The sequence below is a fragment of the Rhinatrema bivittatum genome, chromosome 1 (assembly GCF_901001135.1).
Source record: "Rhinatrema bivittatum chromosome 1, aRhiBiv1.1, whole genome shotgun sequence".
NCBI lineage: Eukaryota > Metazoa > Chordata > Amphibia > Gymnophiona > Rhinatrematidae > Rhinatrema > Rhinatrema bivittatum.
Window position 1 is genome coordinate 442,207,698 of NC_042615.1, and position 16,649 is coordinate 442,224,346.

General features: G+C 44.1%; 1 long non-coding RNA gene across 2 annotated transcripts in view; it reads left to right on the forward strand.

The window, feature by feature from the left end:
- LOC115081038 overlaps positions 1-16,649 on the forward strand; it is a 115,717-nt gene that overhangs the window by 33,403 nt on the left and 65,665 nt on the right. For both annotated transcript variants that reach the window (XR_003853723.1, XR_003853722.1), the window contains exon 2: positions 4,163-4,201. This is a non-coding gene — a long non-coding RNA (uncharacterized LOC115081038). The remainder of the gene's footprint in view (positions 1-4,162; positions 4,202-16,649) is intronic.

Genomic DNA, 16,649 nt, shown 5'->3' on the forward strand with positions numbered 1-16,649 from the left:
AAACGCAAGTACACCTATTAAGAAAACAGAACAAGCCAGGCTTTTATAGATCCCTGTACAGAAACTATATGCTAGCTGGATACCTTACTTAAGACACAATACAGAACACTAAAAGACCCTCAGCAAATACAGAATAAAGTGACCATAAAGTATAAATAGAACCATGAACGCAAATACTGAACTGGAAACTGCAACAAGAAAAACAAACTCTCCATTCCTCATGAAAACTAAAAAAATAAATTGAGGAAATAAAAATCAATAGTAAACCTGTACTAATAAAGAGAATACATATTTCCAAACAGGTGATGAATAAAACATCAATTAATTAAAAACTCATATATATGCAGCAAAATCAATACCTAAGATAACGGTTGCTGAGCTTACAATAAGTAATGAATGATTTAAAGCGTATTATGAGTAGAATTAGAACTTGTATTTACTATTATGCCAGATTGAATTAGATCTTTTTTGTTATATTATGTCGACCAAGAAAATGTATAAATATAAACTTGATTATATAGCAGCTATTGTGATATCCAAGATTATATATGATTAATAACCAGAATATTCGCTGATACATAGAACAAGAAAGAAAATGTTGACACACAGAATGTGTTAATTGACCATGAATATACATTTTGTAAACTGTTGTGATCTTTGGAATGATGGTATATTAAACACCAAAATAAAATAAATATGTAAATAGAAATTTCAAAAATTTCCAAATACCAATAAAATATTTTACAACAGCAGACACAAACACCACCCAAAATTAACCAATTAAAAAAAAAAGTCAGTCACCATGAGATTCTTGTGGATTAGTTATGGGCTGAGAGAGAGAGAGGACATGCACAAACGTTCTCCTATCTCTCATATGTCTCATTCTGAAACACACACAAGTGCTCTATTTCATGCTACCATATATAAACATGCTCTCACACAAACACTCACTCACATATTCATGCTTGCTCAAATCTCTCTCCTACACTCACTACAAGTCTCTCTCACTTCTTACCCCCTTGGGCTCTGAATATATATTTTAAACAAGTTCTTTTACTTACATTGGTCTTGGAGGAATGCAGGCAGGGATGCTTGCTGATGATCTTGGAGGTGTTCCATGATGGTGGAAGAGGAGGACTGAAAGGCCCCGATGCTGGGGGGGAGGGGGGATGGTGGCAAATTATAAGGAGGGGCCGGCAGATCTTCAACCAGCGGTGAGGTGTACCTTACTACTTTTGAGTAGTGACTCTCCTGCTAAGGTGGCTTTAGGCTATGGGGTTTCTAGTGTTACTCTGGGAGCCACTAAGTCGACAAGAGGGGCTACAAGAGGAAAATTTTGTTCTCCTTCCAAAACCAGGAAACAAGGGACTGAAAACCACCCAACAAGTCTCCCAGGGGTAGAGAGGGAAGGCAGGGTCTTTGAAAGTATAATACATAGACAAATTGAATGTAAACATAAAGAAACAGTTTAACAGTTTGTTTACCAATAAAATAATGTAAATCAGTAGTTCCAGTTCTTGTAAGTTTACAAAACAAACATTTAAGGCAGAAAGTACTATTTTACAATAGATAATGATATTAAAGAATGCTCTTATTTCTTTTATTTTTTTCTTTTATTTGTTTAATGAGTTTTATATACCATCATTCGGAAACGTCAAAATAACGCCATCATAATGGTTTACAAAATAAGGTTACAGGGAAAAGGGGGGTTAAACAGGGGATGCAAAGTATAAACTGTTATTAAGCATAGGGGATAACATGTGTAAGGATTTAGTTCAGTTTTTTGTTTCATTTCTTATTTATGAAAACCTAGTTGTGATGAATTTCATTTATTTATTCATGAGGTTGGATTGGAGGGCGATGATGTTGTGGTGTTCATTGGGTGAGTTGGTATGCTTTGTTGAAAAACCACGTTTTTAACTCCTTTTTGAAGGTTTTAGGTTTTCTTGAGTTCTGAGCTTAGTCGGTAGGGAGTTCCAAAGTCTTGGGCTACCAAGGGGGATTGCTCTTTTTTGGGTTGTGTTTTAGGAGTCCCTTATTTGCTGATATAAGGTTTCTGCTTGGAGTATGTAGTTGTATGTAGAGGCTTAGCCAATTTTCTTGTTCTTCATATATAATTTTATATAGGATGAATATGACTTTGTATTCAATCCTGTATCTTATTGGTAGCCAATGAAGTGAAATAAGTGTTGGGGTGATGTGGTCATGCTTTTTTGCTCCTGTGAGGATTCTTGCAGCTGTGTTCTTCAGGATCTGGAGTGGGCAAATGGTGTTTAGAGGTAAGTTGAGAAGAAGAGAGTTGCAGTAGTCTATGTTGGAGAAAATTAGTAATTGGAGGACTGATCTGAAGTCATTGTTGGAGAGAAAAGATTTTAGATGACGGAGTGTAAGTAGTTTATAATAACCGTCTTTGACTTTTGTTGAGATATGGTTTTTGAATGAAAGTTCTCTGTTAATTATTACTCTGAGGTTGCGGGCATGATTGATTGGAGATATGATCAAATTTTGGTTCATGAGGTTGACTGGTGGTATTTGAGGATAGTTGTTCTTTCTGTCTAGTAGAGATGTGAATCGTGTGATCGATCGTCTTATCGATCGATTTTGGCTGGGGGGTGGAGGGAATCGGATCGTCGTGGTTTTGTTTTTTTTAAAATCATAAATCGGGGGAGGGAGGGAAAACCGGCACACTAAAACAACCCTAAAACCCACCACAACCCTTTAAAATAAATCCCCCACCCTCCCGAACCCCCCCCAAAATGTCTTAAATTACCTGGGGTCCAGTGGGGGGGGGTCCCGTTGTGATCTTCCATTCTCGGGCCACGGGTGCGTTAATAGAAATGGTGCCGGCGCTACCTTTGCCCTGTCATATGACTGAATTACTATTACTAGACAGTAGGGATGTGAATCGTTTTTTGACGATTTAAAATTTCGTCCGATATATTTTAAATCGTCAAAAATCGTTAGAGGCGATATACAATAGGAATTCCCCCAATTTATAGTCAAAAATCGTAAATCGGGGGAAGGGGGGAAGGGAAGGGGGAGGGCGGGAAAACCGGCACACTAAAACATCCCTAAAACCCACCCCGACCCTTTAAAATAAATCCCCCACTCTCCAGAACCCCTCCCAAAATGTCTTAAATTACCTGGGGTCCAGTGGGGGGGTCTCGGTGTGATCTTCCACTCTCGGGCCACGGGTGCGTTAATAGAAATGGCGCCGGCGCTACCTTTGCCCTGTCATATGACAGGGCAAAGGTAGTGCCGGCGCCATTTTGGTTCCTGTCCCCCGACGTCACGAGCGCAGGAGATCACTCCTGGACCCTCGCTGGACCCCCAGGGACTTTTGGCCAGCTTGGGGGGGGCCTCCTGACCCCCACAAGACTTGCCAAAAGTCCAGCGGGGGTCCGGAAGCGACCTCCTGCACTCGAATCGTATTTGCCGTATTGCAAAATGGCCATACGGCTGCCGTATTGCAAAATGGCCATACGGCCATACAAAATGGCGCCAGCCATATGGCCATTTTGCAATACGGCAAATACGATTCGAGTGCAGGAGGTTGCTTCCGGATCCCTGCTGGACTTTTGGCAAGTCTTGTGGGGGTCAGGAGGCCCCCCCCAAGCTGGCCAAAAGACCCTGGGGGTCCAGCGGGGGTCCGGGAGCGATCTCCTGCGCTCGTGACATCAGGGGACAGGAACCAAAATGGAGCCGGCGCTACCTTTGCCCTGTCATATGACAGGGCAAAGGTAATTGTCTTGTCGAAGTTGAGGATGAGTTTTAGGTTGGCTAGTATTTCCTTTATGCTGTTTAGGTAATTGGCTGTTAATTTGTATGTTTCTTCTAGTGATTTTTTTTATTGGGATTAATATTTGAATATCATCAGCATAGATGAAGTGGGTTAGATTCAGATTTGAAAGAAAGTGGCATAATGGGAGCAGATAGATGTTAAAGGTTAGGATTTCTTATTCCCTGTCTGGTTTCGGTACCTGCTAATAGGGAACTCTTATCAGATAAGTATAATTGAGATACGAGTTAACTCAATACCTTATTCTGTCTCAGATATATACATATTTACCTTTCTTGCTTCATCACACCAGAGAATCAGCTTGAACACCTATATGTGACTCTTTCCAAAGAAAATAATCCTTTCAAAACTTTCTTTTCTCAGGTGTGCAAGCTGGTTCTAGGTTGGGATGAAACAAGGAAGGTAAATATGTATGTTTAAATTTTTCTCTTTAATGTTCTCTTTGCTTCACTAAAAAAAAAAAAAAAAAAAAACTACCAGAAGTAGCACAGTTTCCTTATTTTTACTCCTATGCAGTGTATATATGTAGCTTTCTCATATTATTACTATATATTGTTGGCCTACAGTTTTGTGGTGCAAGATGTTTTCACTTAGCTGTCCTATAATCCTTTCAGACCGGTTCCTATTTTCCTCACTGCAGCTCTCCCTTTGTCTTTTCCTGGTGCTGATGCAGATGGCTGAAGGTGGTCTGTCTCTTCTCCTCTTTTCTCCATCTCCTGGTGGAGATGTTTGAAGTCCTACCTATCTTTAAATAAATTGAAGCATGTGTTCCCTGAATACATTATCCATGACCCCCTCTTGTGAAGATGTGTTAAATGTTTCTAAATGTGGTGTCTTCAATGTATTATTGAACCGGTCTAACTTGGTGTGTAAAACAAAGGATAATCAGTTTTACCCTAAACTCACTAAAAACAGGGAAATTGATTTAGTTCAGATTGGTTTAAAAGTCTTTTCATGCATGCACTGGCACACCCAGAGCTCTTAAGTGAAAATAGCTTAAACTTACTTATAGTACCTCTCCTCCAATATATTACTGTTCTCAGCGGTTTTGAATTTAGTTCCTCTCCTCTGATAGATTACTGTGCTGAATTTTTGAACTAAAACTGACCCAGAAATATCTAGTTCTGTTTCGTATGAAACACTGAAGTCACTTAAATTTCACTCTCAGACCAGAATCTGAAAGTACTTGCACTGTAGAACTTCAACAGCCCATTAACTCTCATGTTCTATCAATTTATGTAGCAAATGTTTGCAGTGAGGTCAGTCTGAAAAGTTTTACACTTTTCAGTTAACAAGTAAAAAGAATATTAACACAACATTTTTTTTGTATTATTGTTATTGAACATTTTGGCATAAAATATACAAACTTATACAGTCCATCATATACATGGTCATCATTCCTGTCCATGGCTCTATCTCTGATTCCCTTAAGCGTTGGGACACATGCCTTGCGTCCATTAACACCCTACTCACAAACCTCCAACTTGCCTTAAACACCACCAAAACTGAACTGCTCTTCATTTCCCAACACCAATCCCCTAAATTTTCCATTGCTAATGATCCGGCATTCAGTGCCATCTCCGCCCAACCATTTGTAAGAGTCCTCGGGGTCCTCATTGACCAGCAACTGAATCTAAAGAAATACGTCAATACTATCCTCAAGGAGGGATTCTTCAAGCTCAATATTCTAAAAAAACTAAAACCGTTACTTCACACCCATGACTTCCATACTGTCATCCAGGCCACCCTCTCTTCCAAAATGGACTATTGCAACTCCCTCCTCCTAGGGCTCCCCTATTCTACCATAAAGCCACTTCAAATGCTCCAGAATGCAGTAGCGAAGACCATCACAAATGCCTGTAAATCAGCCCACATCACTCCCATCCTTAAAGACCTCCATTGGCTCCCTATCCCCTCATGCATCCTTTATAAAACCCTCACCATCATTCATAAATCCTTATACAACCACAACTCCAATTGGCTTGATGGCCCACTCTGCCTCATATGCTCTAACCACTCCACCAGAACAAACAATAAAAGAACCCTCCACGTACCATCACTCAAAAAGGCACAACTCTCCTCCACAAGGGACCGCACCATCTCCATTGCTGGTCCTACACAATGGAACTCACTACCCGCTAATCTCCGACTTGAGCCTTCTACCAATAAATTTAAAAAGAAATTAACAACATGGCTCTTTAAGCAGGCTTACCCAGAGTAGACTCTCCCTCCATTTTAACTTTATGCTGCATCTTTATATTGACCTGTATCTATGTAATTAGTTTGTGATTATTGATGCTTGTTAGCTTTTATTATATTATTGGTTGCTTCTGTTTTTGCTACCTATCGGCCTTTTCTCCGTTGTCTCATCCCTAGTACCTGTTTTATGTATTTTCCACCTTTAGTTCGGATGTAAACCAGTTTGATGTAACCAAGAATGCCGGTATAGAAAAGTATTAAATAAAAGAACAGGGACTCTAACCAAAGAAACGAAAAAAGACAGAACATACTTTGCAAATAAAGACTAACCCATCTTCTGTTTCCTGATTTACAATGTGCATTAGTACAAATTCACATGAGAGTACAAGTCAGAGGTAACATGACTTTTTTCTACACCTCAGTTTCTCATACTCAGTAAATTTTCTCACAGTCTAACTGAACTAAGCCAATAAAAATATCTGCATCTGGACTATAATTTTCACTAACTGACTGTTACTATAATTTTGCTGCCACAATTCTTACTTGGATTCCTCTAATATGAACAATTTTTAAATCACAATCTCATTCCCTCCTTTCAGTCACACACACTCTACTTTTGAGTATATTACCAATTCCCTCTGGATTCTAACCTTTCAGACAAATAAAGGGGCTCTGTAAAAGAAGCCAGAAGCAATCCATCCTTTTTTTTTCTGTCTTTCCTCTCTCCACGTGGAAAACCTCTCCTGCTCCTGGGGGCTGGTCATTGGCACATCTCTCAGCATGGAGTTCCCATTTGGCAGAACTGACATAGCAAACTGACAATCAGAATCTTCAGTCCTGCTGTTCCTGCAGAAGTCATTCTCCTTCAGTCCCGCCCTCCTCTTGTAACTGGACCTAAAGACAGAAAAATAAAACTTCACAACTGTTTCTCCCCACCTCCCCTAGGCTTATAAATCCACCAGAGGGGTTATCTTCCTGCCAGCACTGATAACAAGATAATGTTTGTTTGTTTGTTTTTTTTCATTCCCTGAAGCCTGTCACTTAAACTCTTGTAACACAGCTTCAGGTTCTTTACTTTGATCCTTAGCCCCTCCCCCCAAGCAAACAGAGGGAAAAGAAAGGAAGCCACTTCCCAGCAATGCTTTATACAGCCTCAGGTCAGAAAAAAAAAAAAAACAAATTAATTCACCCTCTTATGGTAATTCTAACCCCTGGTTACAGAGGCAACAGTGTGGGAGATCTGTCGGTTGCATCCCTTTTGGCACAGGAAGCAATAGAGACAGATATCGTAGATGAAGCCACATGAGTGCTTCCTGCTGTCATGGGTGCCAATGCAATATAGTGTGCGCTCACACGAGCGCACTTTTTAACCCGCTGTCGGACGCGGGTTAAATAGACGCTAATCCACCCCCTAATGCAGCAGGGGGATTAGCGCCTATTTAACGTGCATCCGACGCAGAGTGAACGAGTTAGCGCTCATCACATGCAAATGCATGTGAATGAGGCTATTACTCATTCACTCCGCATTAAAAAAAAAAAAAAAAAGGTGCGTCTCAGATGCACATTTATCGCTCAGCTATTAACGCCTGCCTGGAGCAGGCGTTAATAGCTGAGTGCATGTAGAAGTACAGAAAAGCAGAAACTGTTTTTCGGTACTTCAATAAAAAAAATTAAAAAAAACCTCTGCAGACCACAGAGTTATGAAGACAGATGCCGGTAAACTTAGCATCCATTTTTATAACCGGCCGTCTGCCAGTTATGAAAATGGATGCAGAGTTTACCGGCATCGGTCTTCATTACCGGCAGCCACCGTGGGGTCACGTTAGCAAGGAGGCGCTAAGGTCACGCAAGTGACTCTAGTGCCTCCTTGCTAGCCCAATCCCCAAATTTCCATATTGCATGGCACTGCCTTGCAGGCACCATGCATGCGCTAAAAGCGGGCTCTGAAAAGTCAGTGCCCACTTTCCACAAAATTTATTGCATCATCCCCATGGTGCTTTGGGAGTGCCTTAGGAATGTGGGGAGTTGTCCAATGCCACCACAGTGCTTCTTGGGGAGGTGTGCAGGGAGCCAGCCCATGCGGCCATAGTGGTGCTTCAAAAGGAATGTCGGGAGCCGGCCTATTTTGCCATGGTGCTGCTTGTGGAGAGCCGTATACATACCGTCATGTTGCTGATTGGGGAGGAGGACAGGGAGCCGGCCCATACCATCTCAATGTTGCTTGGGAGCTGGCTCACACTGCTGCGACTATCACCTGCATTATAAAAATTAGACAGCAGACCACAGGGAACCCCAGGGAACGCTCCGGCTCTGCAGAGCTGGTGTTGGTCGCAGTGGCTCCGCAAGCTTAGGGTCATTGTGACTAACATACACCAGCCTACATGATTGGCTGGACCAGCGAACCAGGACATGCCTGAAGCCCTGATAGGCACAGAGTGCAGGTAAGAGTGCAACTCTGGAACATAGGCACAGAGTGCAGGTAAGAGTGCAACTCTGGAACATAGGCACAGAGTGCAGGTAAGAGTGCAACTCTGGAACATAGGCACAGAGTGCAGGTAAGAGTGCAACTCTGGAACATAGGCACAGAGTGCAGGTAAGAGTGCAACTCTGGAACATAGGCAAAGAGTGCAGGTAAGAGTGCAACTCTGGAACATAGGCACAGAGTGCAGGTAAGACAGGACAACACAGAATACTGAACACAAAGCTCGAAGGCCTTGAGGGCATGACAGATAGAAGCCTAGGTAGGACATGGTCCTAAGCAAGGCCAAGATAGGCCAGAGGTCAGGAATAGGCCTAGAAGGCCATAGAGCAAGAAAGACCCAGATAAACCAGAGCGCAAGAAGGCCAGATGGCCACAAAGCAAGGCAAGACTGTGGTCAAAAGGTCCGAAAGACAAAAGGTAAGGAAAGAGAGGCTAAGGTCAGAAGGCCCAAAGGCCACAACACATGGCAAGGCTGGGATCAGTAGGCCCAGAGGCCAAGAGGAAAAGCAAGGTTAGGCCTGAGAAGGCCGCAAAGCCAGAGTGGCTAGGGCAAAATGCCAAAGGAGACTATGCAGAAGCATTGAGGCAGGGTTAAGTAAGCTGGAGTCTCTGTGTAGTGCAGACAAGGAGGAGGAGCTTAGCCAGCTTGTAGAGTCTGTTCACTGGGGTGCCCTAGTGGAGAAGAGGCTGCACAGAAGCCGAAAACATAACAAAAATGTGCCCGCTGCACATATACATCCAAACATATTTCTAGTGAAAATATATTTGGATGTGAAAAATATCACATACAATGTGAAAGAGAATTTTATTTGTATTGTGTGTTTTCTTTCAAATATAGGGTTAACGAATGCAAAATCACATATTTTTGTGCCGGTGGCTGTTTAAGGGTATTAGCCACTCCCAGGTGGCTTCCAGAGACTGTGCATCCAAAACTTTGAAACAAATAGACAAAACGCAGAATTATTTTCCATGCTTAATACAGAGCGCATTTGTTTTCTTTCAATTAGGGAGCCTAAAACATAAAGGTGAATTTTAAAAGCCTGGCATGTGTAACAACGGGAGATAAGCACACAAGTTGAGTCGGCACGTGCTAAACGGAATTTATAAGCTGCTTGTGTACGCAAGTATCTCCTGCTGTGTGCACAAATTAAAAGTTAACAAAAAGGGGTGGGGTAAGGGTGTATCAGGGCCTGGCACATGCTGGAGTCCCCTACCATGTAACTTTACTTCTGCTATGGGTGATGTTTAAAAAAAAAAAAAAAAAAAAAAAAAAAAAAAATAGGCAATTTGATGGGGTTTTCAGGGTTGGGGCTAGCAGGGGGGAAGGGAGGCTATTAAACTAGGAGGATTTGGAAATCCTATCCCTGAACTGGGAAAACGGCAAATGGCATCGCCAAATGTTCTTTGTAAAATGTCCCCACTTATGAGGTAGATATGGGATTTGAGCTCACACTGCATGCATCCATTTAAAATTGAGCAAACGTACACACATCCAGGTATTTTATAAGATGCGTGCATATATGTGCACATTTTATAAAATGGACATGTCTTTAGGTGCAGGCCGATGAATGTGTGCCCATGTATGCCCGTGATCCTTTTTAAAAGTTACCGGCATAGTGGCATAAAAACATGCCAGCGGCCATTTTAAGTAATACCAAATTTTGGCGGTTCTAGTGTTAATACAAAATCAAATATAAACCCCACATCACATACCTCAAATGTGAGTAGAGTAATATGTAATGCAAACATTAGAAATTCAAGGTTCTCATCCACTATATATCTCTCTGACAGTGTGAGGAAAATAAATAGAATAGAATAAATTCCTTTCCTTTCCTTTTCTCAGTTCTTGGAACAGAAATAAGAGCTCCTATATTTAAAAAGTCACACATTTTACCTCTTCATTGTTGTTCTTCTTTTATTCTTGTCTTTGAAAAAGAGCTGGAAGGAATCTATTCATTCTGGCCATCTGAGTGATGTCCGCAACATAACCAGAATTGACAATTTCTCAGAGACAGATGTCTGTGGTATAAGGGGTCCCCACCTCTTTGAAACTTGTTAACCTCCCTTCTATAGAGCAATAGAGAGGGTAGATGCAAGATTCTTCCTTTAATTAACTGCTTCAAGATTCCTCTGCATGTTCCTATAATTACTCAAGAAGAATTGGGACATGAAATTCTGAAGACTTTCACTCCTATCTCCACTTTTTTAAAAAAAAGCATTAGTCACATGTTTTTTACATCAGGAATATAGGTACTTTTTTTTTTTACTTCAGAACATTATGTCCTATTCAAACTTCTGTCCTCAGGCAAATCTCCCTTGAATAACTAATTAAATGTACTTCTAAAGAAGACTCTATATAGCAGCGTACCAAAGAGGGGGGGGGGGGAGGTAGGGGGACACTGATGGCTGACATGGAAGACCAGGTGGCAGCTGGTGGGCCTCATCCCATTGGTGGCTGAGCAGGGACCTTCTGCTGTGCTATGTGCCAAAAGAACATAGCAGGAAGATTGGTGGGGCTGTGGTGGAGCTCATTTCTCCACAACCCAAAGACAAAGGTCACATCCAAACCATCAGGTGCTCCTCCTCTTTCCTGCCTGCACGGCCCTTGAAGAAAAACGATGCCGGAGCTGTGTGGGCAGGAAGTAAGAGGAGCATAAGCTGCATACAGAAGAAGAGCAGCTTTTATGGACCGCCATGGATCTCATGTTGTGGCAGCCTGAGAAGAAGATCTCGCAATGTACAAGATCAGCATGGAGGAACTGGAAGCCCACAAATTTTTAATACTGCAGGTCCTGCTCAGAGGAGGCAGCAGAATGGGCTTCAGTGCCAGTAGCAGCGATCAGCGCCTCCCCAATAGCCACACGACAGCAGTGACAGTGGTAGCAGAGGAATTAGAGAGGCTTCAAGGTTGCTGGCAAAAGAAAGAGAAGGAGGTCTGCCTTTAGTGTGTGTATGAATGGGAGTCTGCTTGGGGGTATATGTGTGAATGCATGGGTGCCTGCCTGAGGGTGTATCTGTGTATGAGAATGAATGGGTATCTTCCTGGGGTGAGTCTGTGTGAGAATAGGTGCCTGCCAGGGAGTCTGTGTGTGTGAGAGAATGAATATCTGCATGCCAGGGGATGGGGAGGGAGTGGTGTGAGAATGAATGGGAGCCTGCCTGGAGTCTAGGTGTGTTTGTGTATCTGACAGTGACTGGGAGCTTGCCTGGGTGTGTGTGCTGGTGTGTATGTGAGGGAATCAGTGAGAGCGTGTGAGTGTGTGTATGAGAGAATCCAGGGGAGTAAGACCTTATATGTAGGGGGTGGGGGTTGAGAGGGTCTTAGAGCCTGAGAGTGTGTCAGAGAGAGGATATGCTAGGTACAAGAGTGTGTATGTGTGAGAGAGAATTGACATGTGAGTATGTGTGAAAGTGTTATGCTGGTAGACCCTTGGACTGAGGGGGAATTGGCACTGTCTCTCTGGATAGGAGCTACACAGGCCTCCACCATCGTTAGGTGAGTTGGACAAGGAGCAGAGACCCTGCTGAGCTTCACTACTACCAGCCCTATGTACTCTTAGGTTGAGCCCTTGGTTGCTGGGACCAGCTGGACTTACTTGGAGCCTCTGCAGAGATTGACGTCCAGGAGAGGGATAAGAAGCAGTAGAACAGGCAAGTCTGGAACAGGAGATGAAGCCTTAGAGGTGGTCCAGGCAAGGACCGAGACAGGCAGCAGACTCGCAGCCAATGTTTCAGCAAGAGTCAAGCAGATGGCATAGCTCATGGATGGTATTCAGGCAAAGGTCATGACAGGTGGCGTAGCTCATAGTCTGTGTTCAGGTGAAGGTCTTAGCAGGCGGTGTAACTCGAAGCCAAAGACAATCTGAGGAAGGAACTCAGGACAGGAACACACACAATGCAAGGAGTATAGAGACCTGTTGCAAAGGCAGGAAGCAGGGTTCAGCCTTATATAGTCCTCTAGTGATGATGTCATCCGGGAGGGCCACGGTTAATTTCTAAGGATGTGCATTCATTTTCAACTAATGTGGCATCCGCAATGAATAGGTCCCTATTTGTTTGATTTGTGGGACTGCAAAATGAATTCATGTGATCCCCCACGAATGAAACATATCATATTAGTTCCATTCGTTTGGTTCACAGTGCTTTCTTAACAGCCTTTTGAAATAGGAGAAGATCATGTGGTAGTATCCTTAGCAACCAGCCCTTTCCTGTGAGTCATAAGTGACCTTGCAGCCCTGTCATAGAGTGGATCAGACAGGTTGGCAAGGAGACCAGAATGCCAATGTAACAGAGCAAAGCATTTTTCTAATTCAGCCAATCGCTGCTCTGTGATGCTGTTCCTGCTGTATTTTCTACCTTGAGCAAATATACCACAGTGCACTTTCTTCTTGGGTTCTATCTGAGAAGGTTGTTTGCTGTTTGAGCTCTCTCAAGAGTGTCTCAAATCTTTATTCAATTGCTATTGCTACAATTTTCTATTGCTGAAAATATTTGTTCTTTTTTGCTGCTGTGCTTGCCAGACAGCTAGGCTTTTTTTTTTTTTTTTACTACACTTTTATTTTTATTGAACTCAGTCTCTCTGTCTCACCCACTGAGACAAGCTGCCAGCCGTGGCATTTTGCTGCTGATCATACCTCCCTGGGTTAGGTTGCAGGCAGGGTTTGGGTGGTGTGGGTAATAGATATTTAGAGATTTGCAGTGGCTGTCTGGTAGTGGGCATTCATTGTACAACAGCTTCAAGCAGCATCACAATGAGTTCTGTAGGAATTTGGCTTGCAGACTCACCACAGTAGTAGTCAGGCTGAGGCTTCCAGTGTTTATCTGCAGTTTCAGTTTTTGTGCACATAGAGCAGTCTGTTGTGTACTGTGTGTGTGTAGTTTTCCACACACACACACACACATATTGGTACAGAAGTGATCAGTCACCAATGAAGAAATAATCCTTTTAATTGAAATCCCTAGTAGACAGTGACATTAAATCTATGATGTCAGGGAAACGTGGACGTGGTCAAGTGATTAGCACTGGCAGAGGAGGCCCTTCAAAAGGCAGTCCCCCATTAAAGTTAAAAAGGGATCTGTTCCAATCTAAAACCTCTGGAGGAGCAAGCAGTTCCACCCAGAAAAAAATTAAATTTAAACATGATACACCGCCACCACCTGTTTCTGACCCTGTTGTTTTGGAGGTGAGGGAAGGGGAGGCTGAGCCATCCAAGACAAGAGCAAGACCCAAAAGCAGCAGTATGACAGCAGACTCTAGCGCTGATGATGCAGTGCAGTCAGTGTTTGCTTCTGATTCCAATGAAGAATCATAATGTATGGGATTCTCTTCATTAGAAATGGAATAAATAATAGCCGAAGAAGATTTAGGAGGATTAGTTAGTTCTGTCTTAGCCTCCACTTCAGTGCTGGAGGAGAAAGAGGAAACTAATGAGGAGGAAGAGCAGTCAGTGCAGGCACAGAGTGTGACTGATGACCCTGTCATTGTTTCTCCAATGCCAGCATCCACCCCAAAGGCTATAGAGAAGGGATCACAAAAGAAATCTGTGATCTGGAGCCACTTTAAAGTGAGGGAGAACCTGCATTTTGCTCAGTGTAATTACTGTGCCAGGGACATTAGCAGAGGCTAACAAGTGTGCAATCTAACTAATTCTGGAATGATGCATCATATGCAGAAGCAACATCCAACAATATTGACATTTGGGGATGGTGGCAGTACCAGTCAGGGGACCCCTTTTTCAAGGCAGTGTAAAGTGGTTGAAAAGGAGCAGCATCATTCCATGCCCTCAGCCCCTTCTAGCAGTCAGGTGGCAGGCCAGTAGCCCCTTGCCTTGCGTCAGGCATGACAACGCACCATGGAGGAAATGGGGTGGTGTTCGATAGCACTATCCCAGGGAAGGAGGCAGGCAGCCTCAAAAGTTGTAACCAGGAGCATCGGTGAAATGATTGCCCTTGATGACCAGCCCCTGCAGGTAGTGGAGAATGTGGTTTTCAATCGTTTGCTGCACGTCTTAGCTCCAAATTACAAAGTCTGCTCCAGACATTGAAGTCTGCTCCAGACATTGAAATCGTCGGTGCAGTGTGCTGCGGCAGTCAAAAAAGCAAACAGAATGTTGGGAATTATTAGAAAAGGAATGATGAATAAAACGGAAAATGTCACAATGCCTCTGTATCGCTCCATGGTGAGACCGCACCTTGAATACTGTGTACAATTCTGTTCGCCGCATCTCAAAAAAGATATAATTGCGATGGAGAAGGTACAGAGAAGGGCTACCAAAATGATAAGGGGAATGGAACAACTCCCCTATGAGGAAAGATAAAGAGGTTAGGACTTTTCAGCTTGGAGAAGAGACGACTGAGGGGGGATATGATAGAGGTGTTTAAAATCATGAGAGGTCTAGAACGGGTAGATGTGAATCGGTTATTTACTCTTTCGGATAGTAGAAAGACTAGGGGGCACTCCATGAAGTTAGCATGGGGCACATTTAAAACTAATCAGAGAAAGTTCTTTTTTACTCAACGCACAATTAAACTCTGGAATTTGTTGCCAGAGAATGTGGTTCGTGCAGTTAGTATAGCTGTGTTTAAAAAAGGATTGGATAAGTTCTTGGAGGAGAAGTCCATTACCTGCTATTAAGTTCACTTAGGGGTAGATTTTCAGACGAGCGCGAATAGCCTACTTTTGTTTGCGCTCCAGGCGCAAACAAAAGTACGCTGGATTTTAGTAGATACGCGCGTAGTCGCGCGTATCGGCTAAAATCCTGGATCTGCGCGCGCAAGGCTATCGATTTCGTATAGCCTGCGCGCGCCGAGCCGCGCAGCCTACCCCCGTTCCCTCCTAGGCCGCTCCGAAATCGGAGCGGCCTAGAAGGGAACTTTCCTTTGCCCTCCCCTCACCTTCCCCTCCCTTCCCCTACCTAACCCACCCGCCCGGCCCTGTCTAAACCCCCCATCCTACCTTTGTCGGGGGATTTACGCCTCCCGGAGGGAGGCGTAAATCCCCCGCGCGCGAGCGGGACTCCTGCGCGCCGGGCCGCGACCTGGGGGCGGGTACGGAGGGCGCGGCCACGCCCCCGGGCCGTAGCCACGCCCCCGTACCCGCCCCCAAAACGCTGCCGACACGCCCCCGAAACGCCGCGACGACCGGGCCCGCCCCCCGACACGCCCCCCTCCGAGAACCCCGGGACTTACGCGAGTCCCGGGGCTCTGCGCGCGCCGGGAGGCCTATGTAAAATAGGCTTCCCGGCGCGCAGGGCCCTGCTCGCGTAAATCCGCCCGGTTTTGGGCGGATTTACGCGAGCAGGGCTCTGAAAATCCGCCCCTTAGAGAATAGCCACTGCCATTAGCAATGGTTACATGGAATAGACTTAGTTTTTGGGTACTTGCCAGGTTCTCATGGCCTGAATTGGCCACTGTTGGAAACAGGATGCTGGGCTTGATGGACCCTTGGTCTGACCAAGTATGGCATTTTCTTATGTTCTTATGTCATCCCCAGCCTGTACAACCAGTGTTGCAGTCGCATCCAAGCCCTGCTAACCAAGGCAGAGGGTAGTGTGCATTTCACCTGCGATATCTGGACTACCATGAATGCTTCACACTCTTACCTCTCCCTGACAGCACACTGGTGGGACCTGGCTGAGGCAGGGGCAGGCAGCAGCTCTATTAAGTATCAGGGTGCAGGTGGGCTTTACTGCACACCCACCTGATGGACGAGGCTCATACTTCAGCCAATATTCTAGCTTGCATTAGACAGATGCTAGCAGGCTGACAGCTACAGCAGAGAGACAGGACTCTTCAGACAGGATTCTTTGTCACAGACAATGGTGCAATCATGGTAAAGGCAATATCGGAAGGGAGCTTTCAGAACATCCGATGTTTGCACATACTCTGCACCTGGTGGTGAAGTCAGCTCTGGGGTTGGAGTCCAAGCACCAAGAGAATGAATACCTGCATACGTTAGCACAAAAGTGCAGGAACATAGCAAGGTTCTTCCACAGAATTATGAAGGTGGGAAGGTTCTCCGACAAAAGCAGACTGATTTGGGGATGCCTCACAAGCGTTTCATTCAAGACATTGGCACCTGGTGGAATTCCACCTATCTGATGCTGCAGAGGTTAGTGGAGCAGCAGACACCCCTTCATGAACTTTCTGTGGAAATGGACATAGGTGTGC